Genomic DNA, 17,852 nt, shown 5'->3' with positions numbered 1-17,852 from the left:
CTTTTACTAAGGTCTAAGCAGTGTTGGGACTAACGCGTTACAAAGTAACGCCGTTAGTTTCGGCGGTAACTAGTAATCTAACACGTTATTTTTTATAACTCAGTTACCGTTACTACATGATGCGTTACTGCGTAATTTTAGTTATTTTTTTATGTAGTATCGGCTAAAAGCAGAAGATCTGAGTGTGTTTTATTGGAGAGTTGCAGTGTCGTCCTTCTGATTCTTCCTGTGTCACAACGGGGATAAGAGAAGAGGCGCTGTGTGTGTGTGTCTGGTTGTGGGTGTGGGTGTGGGGTGGGGCGTGTCTATGTTTACTAACGAGACATGGTGCAGCTGCAGCCGAGTTTCTTAACATGGAGATATTCTAGACTGACCATGTGTCCTCTTTTCCCCGGACATGTCTTCTTTTGCGGGGCTGTCCGGGCGGAGTTTCTTAAATGCCTCAAATGTCCGTCATTTTGAGTTAGGGTTGCGTGTATTTTCAATGTACGTTCAGGATAAAGAAGAGGTTAAAAACAAAACAAATTGTGCGCACGCAGCAGCATTCGTGAGGGAGGGGCAGAGACAGAAAGAGCGAGGGAGTGGATTGATTGATCGAGACTTTTATTAGTATTTTGCACAGTACAGTACATATTCCCTACAATTGACCACTAAAAGGTAACACCCGAATAAGTTTTTCAACTTGTTTAAGTCGGGATCCACGTTAATCAATTTCTTTCAAACTGTCATTGCTCAAAACACAATATTGAATCAAAAGCAATGTTATCATGAATTATTGACCTATCCAAGGTTCCGATTATTCACATCAAATATTCCACTTTGAAAAATATTTTTGGTGGAAGATTTTGCATATTTTGTGTGTTTGCCATTAAAAACATAGTTTTGTTTGACAAAAAAGGGCGGAAAACAAACAAACAAAAAAACAACATAAAAAAAACTAAAACATTTTGAAATGAGGGATAGATCTGAAGTTGATGTAGACTCCAGAGATTTAAGCGTTAAATATAAAATGTATGTATGCCCTGGCACACCATTTCATGACTGAAGCAAAACACTTTTTACACTTTTATACTGAAATAAATACACCTACAACTTATTAAATAAAAACATAGAAAAAACTACCAGCAGCGGTAAAGTTTAGATCCATGAAGGAAAGAAGAATGTGAATGAATGTTTATAACTGAATACATTTACATACTGTATGTATACAAATTTGTTTTCTTTTTTTATTATTTTTTTTAATGAATTAAGTAATGTTTATGACAACCTTTTTCCAAAACACAATATAGAATGTGAGATACAACAGGATAATGCATACGTTTATCTTTTTTTTTTTTCAAAACGCTTACAAAAAAGTGGGACCCCAAAAATTTACTGTAGGACCCCATTTTTATGACTTGATGGGGTCCGTGGGACCCCATTTTGAAAAATCCTAGCGCTGATCAACAGATTGTATTATTCTCCAGTGCAATAACAGTACTCAAATGAAGGCTAAAAAACAAGAAAAAAGGAAGTAACTAAATAGTTACTTTTCACAGTAACGCATAACTTTTTGGTGTAAGTAACTGAGTTAGTAACTGAGTTACTTTTGAAATAAAGTAACTAGTAACTAACTAGTTACTGGTTTTCAGTAACTAACCCAACACTGGGTCTAAGTAACTGAAATAAATAGCAATCATATACAAAACGATATGATTTAATAAAGTACAGTGTACCGAATTGTTCATAAAAAGTCAGACTTTTGTCCGCAAATAAATAAATGATGAATTCATGAGGGTCAGGCAATTCCTTTTGGTCCTTTTCAGCTGTAAATAAAAATACATAAATGATAAATGTCAGTGTTTATCTGTAAATAACAATATATAAATAATAAATATCAGTGTTTATCCCACACAGACAACGCAAACACATCGGCTTTAGCGTTAGCTTGTTTCATTATTAGTATATTTTTTTTTCATTATTTATTCATTTCAGGCAATGACATAAAAAAGTACAAAGTTGACAACACATAATAATTAAGATTAAGATTAAAGTACCAATGATTGTCACACACACACTAGATGTGGTGAAATTTGTCCTCTGCATTTGACCCATCCCCTTGGGGAGCAGTGGGCAGCAGCGGCGCCGCGCCCGGGAATCATTTTGGTGATTTAACCCCCAACTCCAACCCTTTGATATACATTAATATAGTGCAAAAGGTAATGTATAGTATGTAATTCATGATTGTCCAGTTTTGCCTGAAATGGAGTGGGAAGAAGATAATTTATTTAATCCCACCCTCAGTTCTCCATTCAGTGATTATTCACATGAGTTTCACTCTTACTTTGTTCAAGGATTATAATACAGATGTTGTATCATAGTGGCACTACCACAGGCAACAATAATTATTACACTGTAACAATAATTTGTATCAACAATGTAGGAATAATGAATATACCAACAATGGTAATAGACAACATAGCAATAATAGTAATAGGCAATATAGCAATAATGGTAAGGAAACATTGAGCACATGTTAACACTTTGAGACAGAGTACAACAGCAGGTCAAATTAAAGACCCTCATCTCTATATTTGAACCAGACCCCATGTTTGTATGATAGTTTAAATCGATGAATAGTTTGGCATTGCTTGTGTTGTAAGTCCAGTTTGTTCCATAGTTTTACTCCGCATACAGACACACAAAAATGTTTGAGTGGTTTGAGCTCTTGGCAATAAGAAATATGCAAAGCCTCTCAAGTTATGAGCCTGCACTCGTCTTATAAAAAACATTGTAGATTAGGCGGCAATAATTTGTTAAATGCTTTATATAAGATTATTAATGTATTATATTTAACAAGGTCATCAAATTTGAGCAATTGTTAGCATTAGCATTCTGTTCACTAGGGTTGAGGCTAATAACTGCACTAAAGGAGTGTCATTGACTACTTTTACAACATGTAATAAAGTAAATAGTTAATATTTGATGTTATTTACCTTAGTTCCACTCGTGTGCTGCCTCCTTTTACCCCACATTTATCCAATGAAGTCAGAGTAGTAAGCAGCTGAGGTCGCCGCTTCGAGTCCGGCTTCATACTCGTCCGTAAATATGTTTAAAAGAGTCCGTCCACTGCTCGTAGCTTCGCATAACGAAATGAAGTTTGTAAAAATAATAAAAAACATTAAACTGTATATAGTTTAAAGACTATGGCTGAGTAAAAACACAGATCAGTGTTCCTCAGCACACAGATGCCCCACAAAAGTCACTCCTTTTGATTTTCGTTCTCTCTGTTGTTAAAATTGTTGTAATAGAAATACACAAGACATCAGAAATAAGTTGCACCCAAGAAGGCTCCTGGTTGCTTGGAAAACTCCTACATAGCTAGGAGGACCACTGAAGAGTTCCTAAAGAACTAAATATATCCGGGTAGTTTTTGGTTGAGACACAGGGGGCACTTTATTTACCCGGGTAAGTGGGGAAGTTCCTGAAAAAGTTTCTGCAGTTGAAAATGGCCAAATGTCTGTTTATTTACATGGTATCTGTGTGGAAATATACTAAACCACTCCTCCATACGTCATCAGCCTGATTTGTATAAACTAGCCAGAACTGTAAATGTGGTAGAAACACAAACCACACAAAGTTGTCATGGCTGTCTTGAGTTTCCAATCATTTCTACAACTCTTATTTTTTTGTGATAGAGTGGTTGCACCACATACTTGTTGGTCACAAAAAACATTCATGAACTTTGGTTCTTTTATGAATTTATTATGGGTCTACTGAAAATGTGACCAAATCTGCTGGGTCAAAAGTATACATACTGCAATGTTAATATTAGGTTACATGTCCCTTGGCAAGTTTCACTGCAATAAGGCGCTTTTGGTAGCCTACCACAAGCTTCTGGCAAGCTTCTGGTGGAATTTAGTCAGGACTTTGTGAAGACCATTCTAAAACCTTAATTCTAGCCTGATTTAGCTATTCCTTTACCACTGTTGACATGTGTTTGGGGTCATTGTCCTGTTGGAACACCCAACTGCGCCCAAGACCCAACCTCCGGGCTGATGATTTTAGGTTGTCCTGAAGAATTTGGAGGTAATCCTCCTTTTTTCATTGTCCCATTTACCCTCTGTAAAGCACCAGTTCCATTGGCAGCAAATCAGGCCCAGAGCATAATACCAGAGCACCACCATGCTTGACTGTAGGGTGGTGTTCCTGGGATTAAAAGCCTCACCTTTTCTCCTCCAAACATCCATCCAGCCATCCATTTTCTACCGCTTATTCCCTTCTGGGTCGCGGGGGGGAAGGCGGGGTACACCCTGGACAAGTCGCCACCTCATCGCAGGGCCAACACAGATAGACGGACAACATTCACACTCACATTCACACACTAGGGCCAATTTAGTGTTGCCAATCAACCTATCCCCAGTGCATGTCTTTGGAGGGGGGAGGAAGCCGGAGGGAACCCACGCAGTCACGGGGAGAACATGCAAACTCCACACAGAAAGATCCAGAGCCCGGGATTGAACCCAGGTCTACTCAGGACCTTCGTATTGTATTGCTGGGTATTGTGGCCAAACAGCTCAATTTTTGTTTCATCTGACATCACATGGACAAAGATAAGACCTTCTGGAGGAAAGTTCTGTGGTCAGATGAAACAAAAATGGAGCTGTTTGGCCACAATACCCAGCAATATGTTTGGAGGAGAAAAGGTGAGGCCTTTAATCCCAGGAACACCAGGCCTACCGTCAAGCATGCGTTCAGCTAGCCTAATTTACAAAATTGTTTGATGCGAGCATACATATACTGTACAGTTCTGTAAACGAAAAAAACATTATAAAAAAAAACAACCTGTAAACGAAATAACATGCACAGTAAATGAAAACAAAAACATCCTGTAAATGAAAAAAACATATAGTGTAAACCAGGGGTGTCAAACCTACGGCCCCCGGGCAGGATCAGGCCCGCGAACAGGTTTTATCCGGCCTGTGAGATGAGTTTGCCAAGGAATAAAATGAGCTGCTATGTTTTTTTTACGAAATAAACTACTGTTCTAAATGTGTCCACTGGATGTCACAAAAACAATTCTGTTAGGCAAGCAAACTTTTTTAAACCAGGGCCAAGCAAGAGGTATACAGTAAAGGGTGACTGTGGCTCCTCCTCCTCGACCCACATGAAACTGAAAACCTGCCGTTTTATGTTGTCTGCTTCGAACACATTGTTATTTGGCACCCTCGCTGCCCCAAAATGTCTCTGTCAAACACGAGAAAAGTGAACTTAACCCCTTTGAATAGTTTTCACCTCCGTTTCTTACGGTTTGTTAAGTTAGCACTGGATTGATACGTGGACATGTCAAAGGAGGTATTTGATACCTAGAAGAGTTTACATGTTGTGATTTTGTTCAATCCCAGAAAGACTGTGACTTAAAGTTTAATCCTGGCTTTGTAGATACACTGAGACAAAGTCTAAGCTCATTGTGTTTTTGAAACTGCACCAATTTCATCAGGATTTTCAACAAACTTGAAGTGTTTTGTCCAGAGGATTATTTGGGATTTGTACGTTTTCATAATGTGCTTGTTCTATTTTTGGCCAAGGTAAAACAAAGAAAACAACCTGGAGTTGTCTTTATTTTTAAGTTATCATGCCATGATTTTACCATTCTGGCCCACTTGGTAATAGATTTTCCTCCATGCGGCCCCTGAGCTAAAATGACTTTGACACACCTGGTGTAAACGAAAAACATATACAATGAACACAAACACATATAAAAAAAAAAAAAACTTCTACTAAACGGATTTCACTTAAAGCGGGTATTTTTTGGAACGTAACCCCAGCGTTAAACGAGGGAACACTGTATACAACAAACTTAGGAAGTGGACCGAAATGGATACCAGGACTCATAAATGACATCACTGGACCAGTTTCCTAAACAGTGTTGCTCGGAAATGGTGAAGTTGTCAGGAGACATGTGGACTAATTGTTTACCAGACAGGAGCAAGAACTGCAAGTGGTCGTTCCAAATGCAACACCCGAGGAGCAGGTAGTCCCTCCAACAGTGACCAACACAGGTAGACATGCGATAAAGAAGCGCTACCTGTGAAGAAACAAAATGAAAGCGAGAAGAACACTGCACCTGCAATGGACTTAGTCAGACTTCAGAGGAACAGGAGACCACCAGCATATTTCAGAGACTTTGTTAAATAATGACATATTTAAAACACATTTAAAATAGTGTTCCTTAATTCTGTAAAAAAAAATGTAAAGGAAATTGTGTGAAATTTTATTTTTCATGTGGTGCAACACAGGAGTGTGTAGTAATTGGACCTTTGTTGTGTTAAATATTGTGGAAACAAAGGTATTGTTTAGACCAGTGGTTCCTAACCTTGTTGGAGGTACCGAACCCCACCAGTTTCATATGCGCATTCACCGAACCCTTCTTTAGTGAAAAATAAAATGTTTTTTTTTTTCAAATTCTAGACATAGAGTTATATGTTTTTTTTACTGGTGCACAAAATGAACCGTGCATGAACATCACCTCGTTCAAAGAACAAAATCAACACTCACAACTCACAACAAATTACACACCTGCAAATCAGATGGAAAATTAGAAGGAACATAGTTTGGGGGTATCCATAATACGTCGATAGGGAGAAGTTTTTATTTACACGATGAGTCGGGTGTGTCTTGACCTCCGCGGTGGAGGCCGACTCACCGAACTCCTAGGGTTCGATCGAACCCAGGTTAAGAACCACTGGTTTAGACTTAAGAGGGGAGGGTTGTTGTATAGTAGAGTAGATTTAAAGGTAGTGGTAGCGTTGAGCATACTTGCCAACCTTGAGACCTCCAATATCGGGAGGTGGGGGTGGGGGTGGGGGGTGGGGGGGGGGGGGGGGTGGGGGGGGCTTGGTCTGAGGCGGGGGGGGGTGGTTGGGGGCGTGGTTATTTACAGCTAGAATTCACCAACTCGAGTATTTCATATATATTTCATATATATATATATGATATATATATATGTATGAAATACGTGACTTTCAGTGAATTCTAGCTATATATATATATATATATATATATATATATATTTTTTTTTTACATAGAAAAAAAATAAAAAAATACTTGAATTTCAGTCTTCCGTTGGCTATCCATTAGATGGCAGTATTGTCCTGTTTAACTTCTCCGTTCATTGGGCAGGCAAAGCCTCTATTGTGGGAAAGCGGACGTGAGAACAGGCTGTCCCCACTCAGTCTCAGGTCCGCATTGAGCTGGAGGGGGCGTGGCCTCCAGCTCCGGCTGAATACCGGGAGTTTGTCGGGAGAAAATCTCTGCCGGGAGGTTGTCGGGAGAGGCGCTGAATACCGGGATTCTCCCGCTAAAAACGGGAGGGTTGGCAAGTATGGCGTTGAGACACTAGATGGCAGTAGTGTATGAGCTAAGGAACTCTACACAATGTTATAATTAGAGAAATGTCAGGATGTTGTAAAGACCAGCTCTCTTATACCAAGATATCATATTAGTGATAGTGATGGGCAGTAACGAGCTACATGTAGCGAAGCTACGAAGCGTAACTACTTTTACTTTTTTCTTGTAGCTTAGCTATTTTTAAGACCTATGTAGCGAGGTGGCTTACATCAAAGCTACAAAGAGAGAAAATGGACTGCGGATCCAGGCCAAAAAAATACGGAGAAAATACAAGACCTGGATGAATGAGAACATCCATACGGAGAAAATCCATGATTGGTTGGTGTTCGTATGATGAGTCACAATTGGCTAAGGTTAGGGCGAAACATTAAGAACTGGCCAATCAGAGGGAAGATAAGGTGGATCATCGAAACCAGGAAGCCAAATCATAAAAGACTCAACACTCCTGTCACATGACGACGAGGGAGTCCGAGACAGAGGGACCCTTAAAGCTGACCACTCAAAAAAACCAAAACAGAAACATATTTGAAAATGGCAGAAGAATTCTCTTTAGCAGATTAGATTTTTCTTTTAGTGATGATGATGACGTGCAGGAAACTCACAATAATGTGTGTCCTTGGCCATATTTAGACAAATGTATGTGTTTAGAGGAAACAATGCCCAATGTTTAGTTGTTTACTCTGTAAACCAAAATCATGACTGCTTTCACAAATTTAGGAAAACACATTAAGGTGAGTTGAGTTCATGAAAAGTTTTACTGCACATAACCATGTGCAGTAACCAAATAGCACACAAGTCATTGTTTTTTTGTCAAGATATGGATTGATGGTTTGAGTGTATTTCGAACATGTTAGGCAGAGAAAATGAATAACATTACAAGAATGGGCCCAAAGAAAAGGCAAACTAAATAAATATATACAGTGGGGTGCGGGGACCTCTAGAAGTAGTTGTAGGGTGTTCCTATAGCTAAATGACAGATAGTCATCGCGTGTGCATGTGTGTGTGTGCGCGTATATGTGTATATATACACATATATATGTGTATATATACACATTATATATATGTAGATATTAGGGCTGTGAATCTTTGGGTGTCCCACGATTCGATTCAATATCGATTCTTGGGGTCACAATTCGATTCAAAATCGATTTTTTTTTTCAATTCAACAGGATTCTCGATTCAAAAACGATTTTTTTTCCCGATTCAAAAGGATTCTCTATTCATTCAATACATAGGATTTCAGCAGGATCTACCCCAGTCTGCTGACATGCAAGCAGAGTAGTAGATTTTTGTAAAAAGCTTTTATAATTGTAAAGGACAATGTTTTATCAACTGATTGCAATAATGTAAATGTGTTTTAACTATTAAATGAACCAAAAATATGACTTATTTTATCTTTGTGAAAATATTGGACACAGTGTGTTGTCAAGCTTATGAGATGCGATGCAAGTGTAAGCCACTGTGACACTATTGTTCTTCTATTTTTATTTTTATAAATGTCTAATGATAATGTCAATGAGGGATTTTTAATCACTGCTATGTTGAAATTGTAATTAATATTGATACTGTTGTTGATAATATTAATTTTTGTTTCACTACTTTTGGTTTGTTCTGTGTCGTGTTTGTGTCTCCTCTCAATTGCTCTGTTTATTGCAGTTCTGAGTGTTGCTGGGTCGGGTTTGGTTTTGGAATTGGATTGCATTGTTATGGTATTGCTGTGTATTGTTTTGTTGGATTGATTAATAAAAAAAAAATTTTTTTTTTTTTTTTTAAATCAATTTTTAAAAAATGAGAATCAATTCTGAATCGCACAACGTGAGAATCACGATTCGAATTCGAATCGATTTTTCCCCACACCCCTAGTAGATATACATATATATGTATATATACTGTATATACAGTATATACATAAATACGTATATATACTGCATATATATACGTATGTGTATATATGTATGTATATATTTATACATGTATACAGTATATATATATATGCATGTATATGTATATATGCAGTGTTGTGGGGCGGTATAGCTCGGTTGGTAGAGTGGCCGTGCCATCAACCTGAGGGTTGCAGGTTCGATCCCCGCTTCCGCCATCCTAGTCACTGCCGTTGTGTCCTTGGGCAAGACACTTTACCCACCTGCTCCCAGTGCCACCCACACTGGTATAAATGTAACTTAGATATTGGGTTTTCACTATGTAAAGCGCTTTGAGTCACTAGAGAAAAGCGCTATATAAATATAATTCACTTCACTTATATGTATATATAAGTATATGTATATATACCTAGTATATGTATATACATGTATATGTATGAATATATATATATATATATACAGTATGTATGAGAGAGAGAGAGAGAGAGAGAGAGAGAGAGAGAGCTTGATTAAATGTAGCTGATAGTAAATTGTCGCTTAGCTTATTACATTTTCCAAATAGCTTGCCCATCACTCGTGATGGTAATGATACAAAATGTGGATTGTTATGACCTTGATTGTCAACATGTGACATTTCTACCCAAAAAATGCTTTTGTACTTACGACTGCATGGGGACACATTTCCTGGTCGCACATAAATACGCTGAAATAATATGTATCCCCTTCTAACTTCATGTGTGATTAATGAAGTTAATCCAAAGTCACACGTTTTGTTGTAGAGTATGCTAAATATGGACATAATAAACCACATGATGTTAGCACATCAGTTGAGAAAAATTCATAATAATAGTAATAAAGACACAAATTAACCTCCATAGTTGTTGCCTTTTGTTGCATGCTCAGAGAATTGGGCAGTGACAGGTCTGCTGATTGATTTGACGAATCTGTCTGCCAATATGGAGAATTATACTGCATCTCCAAGATCCAAAACTTTTCCAAACTAGACTTTCAGACAAAAGAAGTATGTTTTCAGGGCATGTACTTCAAATAAAAATAAAATGTAAGACCTCAAATGATTTTTAATTTCTATATAAGTAGATAAATGGGACCAGGAAGTATTTAATAAACATTTTTTAAATTTTAATTGACACTTTTCTTGTCATCTTAATGAGCAACCTGTATGAAGAGTGATTAGAGGATTTTATGTAAAGGGGACACTACTTGTGGTGTAGAACAGTGGTGGCTGCTGGTCTTTCAAATTTGGGAACCTTATTTTCAGCTCCTCTCCAAACACATATACAGTCTCCATAAAAAGATGCTAGATTTTTACAAATAACACATAATATAATAATAAGACAACGGAAGTCCTTCATACCGACAGCCATCAGACTGTATAATGCATATGTTCCTTGAATGTATAATAGACTGTATTTGTATTATTCACATGTGAATAATGCTGTATAATAGACTGTATTTATATTATTTACATGTAAAAAATACCTAAGTGTTTACTGTTTATTGTGAGCGAATAATAATAATAATAATAATAATAACTGGGATTTATATAGCGCTTTTCTAAGTACCCAAAGTCGCTTTACATGTTAAAAACCCATCATTCATTCACACCTAGTGGTGGTAAGCTACTTTCGTAGCCACAGCTGCCCTGGGGTAGACTGACGGAAGCGTGGCTGCCAATTTGCGCCTACGGCCCCTCCAACCACCACCTATCATTCATTCAACATTCATTCACCGGTGTGAGCGGCACCGGGGGCAAGGGTGAAGTGTCCTGCCCAAGGACACAACGGCATGGTAAGAGGCAGGGAGCGAACCTGCAACCCTCAGGTTTTTGACACGGGCGATCTACCCACTACGCCATGCCGCCCCAAATAAAGTACTTTCTATTCTACTATTTTCTAATTTAGGAGGATTATAAAATTCTCCCAATAAACTAGGAACAACGTAATGAAAATTGCTCTTGCAGTGGTTTATATTTCAAGATCGCTGATTCGCTGATTTGACTGTCAAATCAAAAAGGGGTTCAGCCTCAGACAATCATCCAATCATCATGCGGGAAGTCAGCGTCCAGGCCAGCCAAGGCCAAGCCCACTTTCCATTCACTTCCGGAGACTAGACCGTTTTCTTTGGGACAAGTGGCACCTCATCGCAGTACAGACAGACAGACAGACACACTTTCTTTTAAAACCAAATGCTTTCGGATACTACACAAACTACACATGCAGAAGACCAAACAGGAAACGTGGATTGCAATGTTGAATCAGTACAACTGAAATGACCGACTCGCTCACATGTGGGCTGCGGAGACAGGAGATTGACAGTTCCAATTTCCATTTCCATCAAGCCAACCTCTAGGGAAGTTCCCATATTCATGCTCTTTATAACCTCAGGGAACTTGATGTCATTTTATAGTTCACTTCCTGTTTGCAGACGTTGTACACTCTTTTAAAGACAGTTAATTACTCACACCACAAATCCACTGTTTCAAATGTTTCCTCTTGCCTTTAAGAGGGAACCCCCTCAATGAGTCACGTTAAAGCTTTGTCTGCTGCAAACTAATTATTTTCCGCAACATTGCCTTTGGACGTCTGTGTCATCAAACTTATTCACAAGGTTTCTGTCTATCTCTGAACAATTTTCTTTGTGGTCTTGCTGATGGTTAGCATTATTTATGTAGTCAAAGTAATCCTTCTTCACCATGCTCTGTGTTGCATGCAGCCGTTAAACTTGCATCTGGACACTTTTCATTTAAGCCTAGATTATACCTGAATCAGCCACAGCAAACTATTCAACTGGCGGCCCGGGGGCCAAATCCAAAGACCGGGCCCAAAGTTTAGTTCAAGACTTGGGCGAGACTAATATTTTTGCAGCAGATTCCCGAAAACACTACAGTGATCTCATAGAGATGATCTTTGACAAGCTTTTCTGTGCGGGTCCTTAAAAGAGCTAATTATTGAAATGTGAACATCCTGAGAGTCTGCGTTTTCTGTGTTTTGCATAACAGGGCTTTTTTATGCACAATTTGTAACTCTGACATAAAAAATGGGCCAACAAATGTCCACTACAGAGAACGCAGGTTCTCAGAAATATGCAAAATAAGATTCATAGTAAAGGGAGAAATCCCATTGCCCCGGTCTTTAGCTTTTTGAAAAACAATAGCTCTGAGCTACAGTCTCCCTTCAAGAAAGGAAATTATTTATATGAAGACTAGCACTGAGATTTTAATCTATGAATGTAAACGCCAATTTTGTAAATCCTGGTTTACAATTTGATTTAGTTTGCAACTAGGGCTTAATCCAGGCCTCTGTGTTTTATTTGACTGTAAACTTGACTTTAAACTTCACATCGGGTACATGACAAAAGTGTCTCTATCATTCAACAACATTGTCAGAGTGATACCTTGCGTCTTCAAAGCCAATGCAAATATTTTATTCCATGCTTTCATTTAATGTAGAATTGACTATTGCAGCGCTCTCCTGTCTGGTCTTCCAAAAAAATAAAAATAAGATGCAATTTTCTCAAACTCAGCTGCTGGCCAGAAAATAAACACACGACACCACCACTGTAGTCTCTGCGTTGGCTCCTTGTGAATTTTACTATTTATTTATCTGATTGTTTTTATTATTATTTTTATTTATTTATCTGAAATTATTTTGACTTCAGGTCCTCCAGCATTGTTCTTTTAACATTCCCAAAAGTCTAAACCAAAACTCACAGTGCATGAGCAAATGTTTTTTTTTTTTAACAAGTAAATTTAAAATATATTATTTTATCTTATATTGTAATTAGATATGCTCATTAAAATATATTGTATTGATTGTATATGTTTTATTTTTTCTATTGCTGCGATGAGGTGGCGACTCGTCCAGGGTGTACCCCGCCTTCCGCCTGTGTGTAGCTGGGCGGAAGGGACAAGCGGTAGGAAATGGATGGATGGATTATTTATTTCCTGATTTTATTTAAACTGGCTGGGTATAGGATAAAATGAATTTCTGTTGTTAAATGTCAAACATTATGTATAATAAGTGCAAACAAATAAAGTTTGATTGATTGATTAGTAGAAGCATTTAAGTCCCATCTTAAAACTCATTTGTATACTCTAGCCTTTAAATAGACCACCCTTTTAGACCAGTTGATCTGCCGTCTCTTTTCTGATCTGCCCCCCTCTCCTTCGTGGAGAGGGAGGCAGATTAGGTGACCACAGATTGAGCGCTAGCTGTTCAGAGTCGGGACCCAGGGTGGACCACTCATCTGTGCATCAGTTGGGGACGTCTCTGCGCTGCTGACCTGTTTCCACTCAAGATGATCTCCTGCTGGCCCCACTGTGGACTGGCCTCTCACACTATTAACTAGATCTGCTCGACGTCCATTGCACCGGTCGCCAAGGGGGGTCCCCACATCTGCGGTCCCTCCAAGGTTTCTCATTGTAATCCCATTGGGTTGAGTTTTTCCTTGCCCTGATGTGGGATCTGAGCCGAGGCTGTCGTTGTGGCTTGTGCAGCCCTTTGAGACACTTGTGATTTAGGGCTAAATAAATAAATTTGATTGATTGATTGATGGATAATTAGAAATACAACTACACGTTTTATTCTAAATTGTGTTTACGAAGTTCACTGCAGAAATGCACTGCTGCACCTCCAGTCACCAGTCCGTAAAGCTGCTCAAGTTTGCGGACGACACCACCCTCATCGGGCTCATCTCGGATGGCGATGAGTCCGCCTATAGAGCTGGACCGACTGGCGTCCTGGTGCAACCTCAACAACCTGGAGCTGAACGCCCAGAAAACCGTGGAGATGATCATGGACTTCAGGAAAGTCACAGGCCCACCATCCCCCCCTCACCCTGATGGACTCTCCCACCCCCGTCTCAATCATGGACTCCTTCCGTTTCTTGGGCACCACCATCACCCAGGACCTCAAGTGGGAGCCTTCCGTCAGCTCCCTCATCAAGAAGGCCCAGCAGAGGATGTACTTCCTGCGGCAGCTGAGGAAACTTAAGGTGCCGACCGAGATGCTGGTGCAGTTCTACTCGGCCATCATCGAGTCCATCCTCACCTCCTCCATCACCGTGTGGTTCCCCGGCGCCACAGTCCGGGACAGCGCATCGTACGTGCTGCTGAGAAGGTCATTGGCTGCAGGCTCCCATCCCTCCAGGACCTGTTCTCCTCCAGGACCAGGAGGCGTGTGGGCCGGATCAAAGCTGACTCTTCTCACCCTGGACACAAACTATTCTCCCTTCTCCCCTCAGGCAGGAGACTACGGTCCATCCAGACCCACACCTCCCGCCACCTAAACAGATCGGCCCCATCAGACACATGAACAATAACAAGATCTGATAGCTCAGTTACAGCTATTTTTTATTATCAATTCTGTGTTGTATGTGTTTTATGTTGCACGATTGTACCAAGAAAAATTCCTAGTTTGTGAACCCGTTCTCAAACAATGGCAATAAAACTATTCTGATTCTGATCTGATCTGATTCTGAAGGTCAAGACTATACAAAAAGGAAGATAATTTTCCAAAGTGTCATTGAACGCAGCATGTGGGCGGAGTCAGAGGAGTCAGGAAGGAAGCACTTTGCCGCTTCCAGTATCGTAAAAAAGTCAAGCGAGGAGTACTCTCTAACTCTTCCGTTTTTGACACACGGACTTCAGCGTGGATTTTACAACACTCTCCTTCTGCTCGACTACATTTCCACGTACACGACGGGACGGGGGACTTTCTGAAACTGTAGAAAGAGTGGTCTGCGGACTGGAACAACGGCCATTTGGGATCAGGTGGTGCTCCTCCATTGCGGCGAACACAGGTGTTGTCTTCTTGGTGAGTTAGGTACTCAAAAGTTGACTATAGCATATTTACCTGCTGGGTGCGCCTTTTACAGACCAACACATCACTATATAACCATATTGGGGAATTATGTACACAAATGCAACATCTTTCACAGCTACTTTGTCGGTAGCTACAAAACACGCCCACTAAAGTAAATTAGCAACATTTTAACAACGCTCAACTACTTATACCGGCTTTAGTTGACTAAAGTTGATTTCATTTTAAACCTTCCTCCTATGAAGTTATTCCATTTGTAAACAGAACCTTGGACCGTCTCATTGACATCAGGTAAGAAGGACAAGAAGTGGAGAAGAACAATATACACAGATAAAGATTTACAGACGATATGGGAGATCATTATCCGTAACATGGCCCGTTTTCGTAATAAAGTCATGTGTTTTGTAGCCCACATGTTGAGAAGTTGTGGCATTAAATGTTGCATAATGACGGAAATGTCGTCGTTTAGCAAGGTGTGTCTCCGAAACAGGTATGTTGTTAAGTTCTTTGGGACAACGGTCTAGTTTCAGGTTACCGTGGAATTGTCAGGACCCCGCCTAACGCCCGAATGCAGCTGGGATAGGCTCCAGCGACCCCGAAAGGGACAAGCGGTAGAAAATGGATGGATGGATGTTAGGACAGAAAAAGGGGACTGCTGTTGTTGTCACAGCTTTGTCTTGGCTATTAGTAGTAATAGTGCTGAGATATCAATCAGACACATCAGCTATGGACTTTTTTCATGAAAATCAACACAACAGTGGTAATGGTTCATTTGATTTTGAACATGCGTAATCTAGTAACATTAAAATAAATCACTTCTTTACACAATTTAACTAGTCTGGACGGAGTATGAAGAATTAAAGGCCTACTGAAATGAAATGTTCTTATTTAAACCGGGATAGCAGGTCCATTCTATGTGTCATACTTGATTATTTTGCGATATTGCCATATTTTTGCTGAAAGGATTTAGTAGAGAACATCGACGATAAAGTTCTCAACTTTTGGTCGCTGATAAAAAAGCCTTGCCTGTACAGGAAGTAGCGTGACGTCACAGGTTGTGGAGCGCCTCACATCTGCACATTGTTTACAATCATGGCCACCAGCAGCGAGAGCGATTCGGACCGAGAAAGCAACGATTACCCCATTAATTTCAGCGAGGATGAAAGATTCGTGGATGAGGAAAGTGAGAGTGAAGGATTAGAGGGCAGTGGAAGCGATTCAGATAGGGAAGATGCTGTGAGAGGCGGGTGGGACCTGATATTCTGCTGGGAATGACCAAAACAGTAAATAAACACAAGACATATATATACTCTATTAGCCACAACACAACCAGGCTTATATTTAATATGCCACAAATTAATCCGCATAACAAACACCTCCCCCCTCCCTTCCATATAACCCACAAATACAACTCAAACACCCGCACAACACACTCAATCCCACAGCCCAAAGTACCGTTCACCTCCGTAAAGTTCATACAGCACATATATTTCCCCAAATTTACGTACGTGACATGCACATAGCAGCACGCACGTACGGGCAAGCGATCAAATGTTTGGAAGCCAAACTTTGTACTCACGCTAGCTCGTCTGCTATCCAACTCAAAGTCCTCCTGGTTGTGTTGCTGCAGCCAGCCGCTAATACACCGATCCCACCTACAGCTTTCTTCTTTGCTGTCTTCATTGTTCATTAAACAAATTGCAAAAGATTCACCAACACAGATGTCCAGAATACCGTGGAATTTTGCGATGAAAACAGACGACTTAATAGCTGGCCACAATGGTGTCCCAATATGTCTGCACAATCCGTGACGTCACGCGCAAACGTCATCATACCGAGACGTTTTCAGCAGAATATTTCACGGGAAATTTAAAATTGCACTTTACTAATCTAACCCGGCCGTATTGGCATGTGTTGCAATGTTAAAACGTCATCATTGATATATAAACTATCAGACTGCGTGGTCGGTAGTAGTGGGTTTCAGTAGACCTTTAAGCATTACTAAGAATTAAACTCTAACCACAAGGCCGCCCTGAGATCGGTAGGTCATGAGTTCAAACCCCTGGCCGAGTCATACCAAAGACTATACAAATGGGACCCATTACTTCCCTGCTTGGCACTCAGCATCAAGGGTTGGAATTGGGGGTTAAATCACCAAAATTATTCCCGGGCGCAGCCACCGCTGCTGCTCACTGCTCCCCTCACCTCCCAGGGGGTGAACAAGGGGATTGGTCGAATGGTAAATGGGTTATACTTGTATAGCGCTTTTCTACCTTCAAGGTACTCAAAGCGCTTTGACACTATTTACACATTCATTCACAAACACATTCACACACTGATGGCGGGAGCTGCCATGCAAGGCCCTAACCACGAGCCATCAGGAGCAAGGGTGAAGTGTTTTACTCAAGGAGACAACGGACGTGACTAGGTTGGTAGAAGGTGGTGATCGAACCAGGAACCCTCAGGTTGCTGGCACGGCCACTCTCCCAACAGCACCACGCCAAATGCAGAGGTTAATTTCACCACACCTAGTGTGTGTGTGACAATCATTGGTACTTTAACTTTTAACTTTAACTTCTCAATGTCAATGGGTGATTGAAAGAAAAGGAAACACAGGTCTAATAGTAAAGCTAATAGTAAAGCTATTATATTTGTAGATGACATACAGTAATAAAGAATGAATAAGGCAATAGAAGTTGACAAAACACTGCAGTATCAAGAAAGTGTAGGGTATGATAAACAA

The 17,852-nt window shown here is 40.0% G+C and overlaps 1 protein-coding gene across 1 annotated transcript in view; it reads left to right on the top strand.

Moving 5' to 3' along the window:
* The first annotated feature begins 14,830 nt into the window (after positions 1-14,830).
* llgl2 (LLGL scribble cell polarity complex component 2) overlaps positions 14,831-17,852 on the top strand; it is a 113,789-nt gene continuing 110,767 nt past the window's right edge. Inside the window, 1 exon segment of the mRNA XM_062056476.1 lies at positions 14,831-15,103. The gene's annotated coding sequence lies outside the window, so the exon portion shown is untranslated.

This window comes from Entelurus aequoreus, linkage group LG08 (assembly GCF_033978785.1).
Source record: "Entelurus aequoreus isolate RoL-2023_Sb linkage group LG08, RoL_Eaeq_v1.1, whole genome shotgun sequence".
Taxonomy (NCBI): Eukaryota; Metazoa; Chordata; class Actinopteri; order Syngnathiformes; family Syngnathidae; genus Entelurus; species Entelurus aequoreus.
This window is presented reverse-complemented; position numbering and strand designations above follow the sequence as displayed.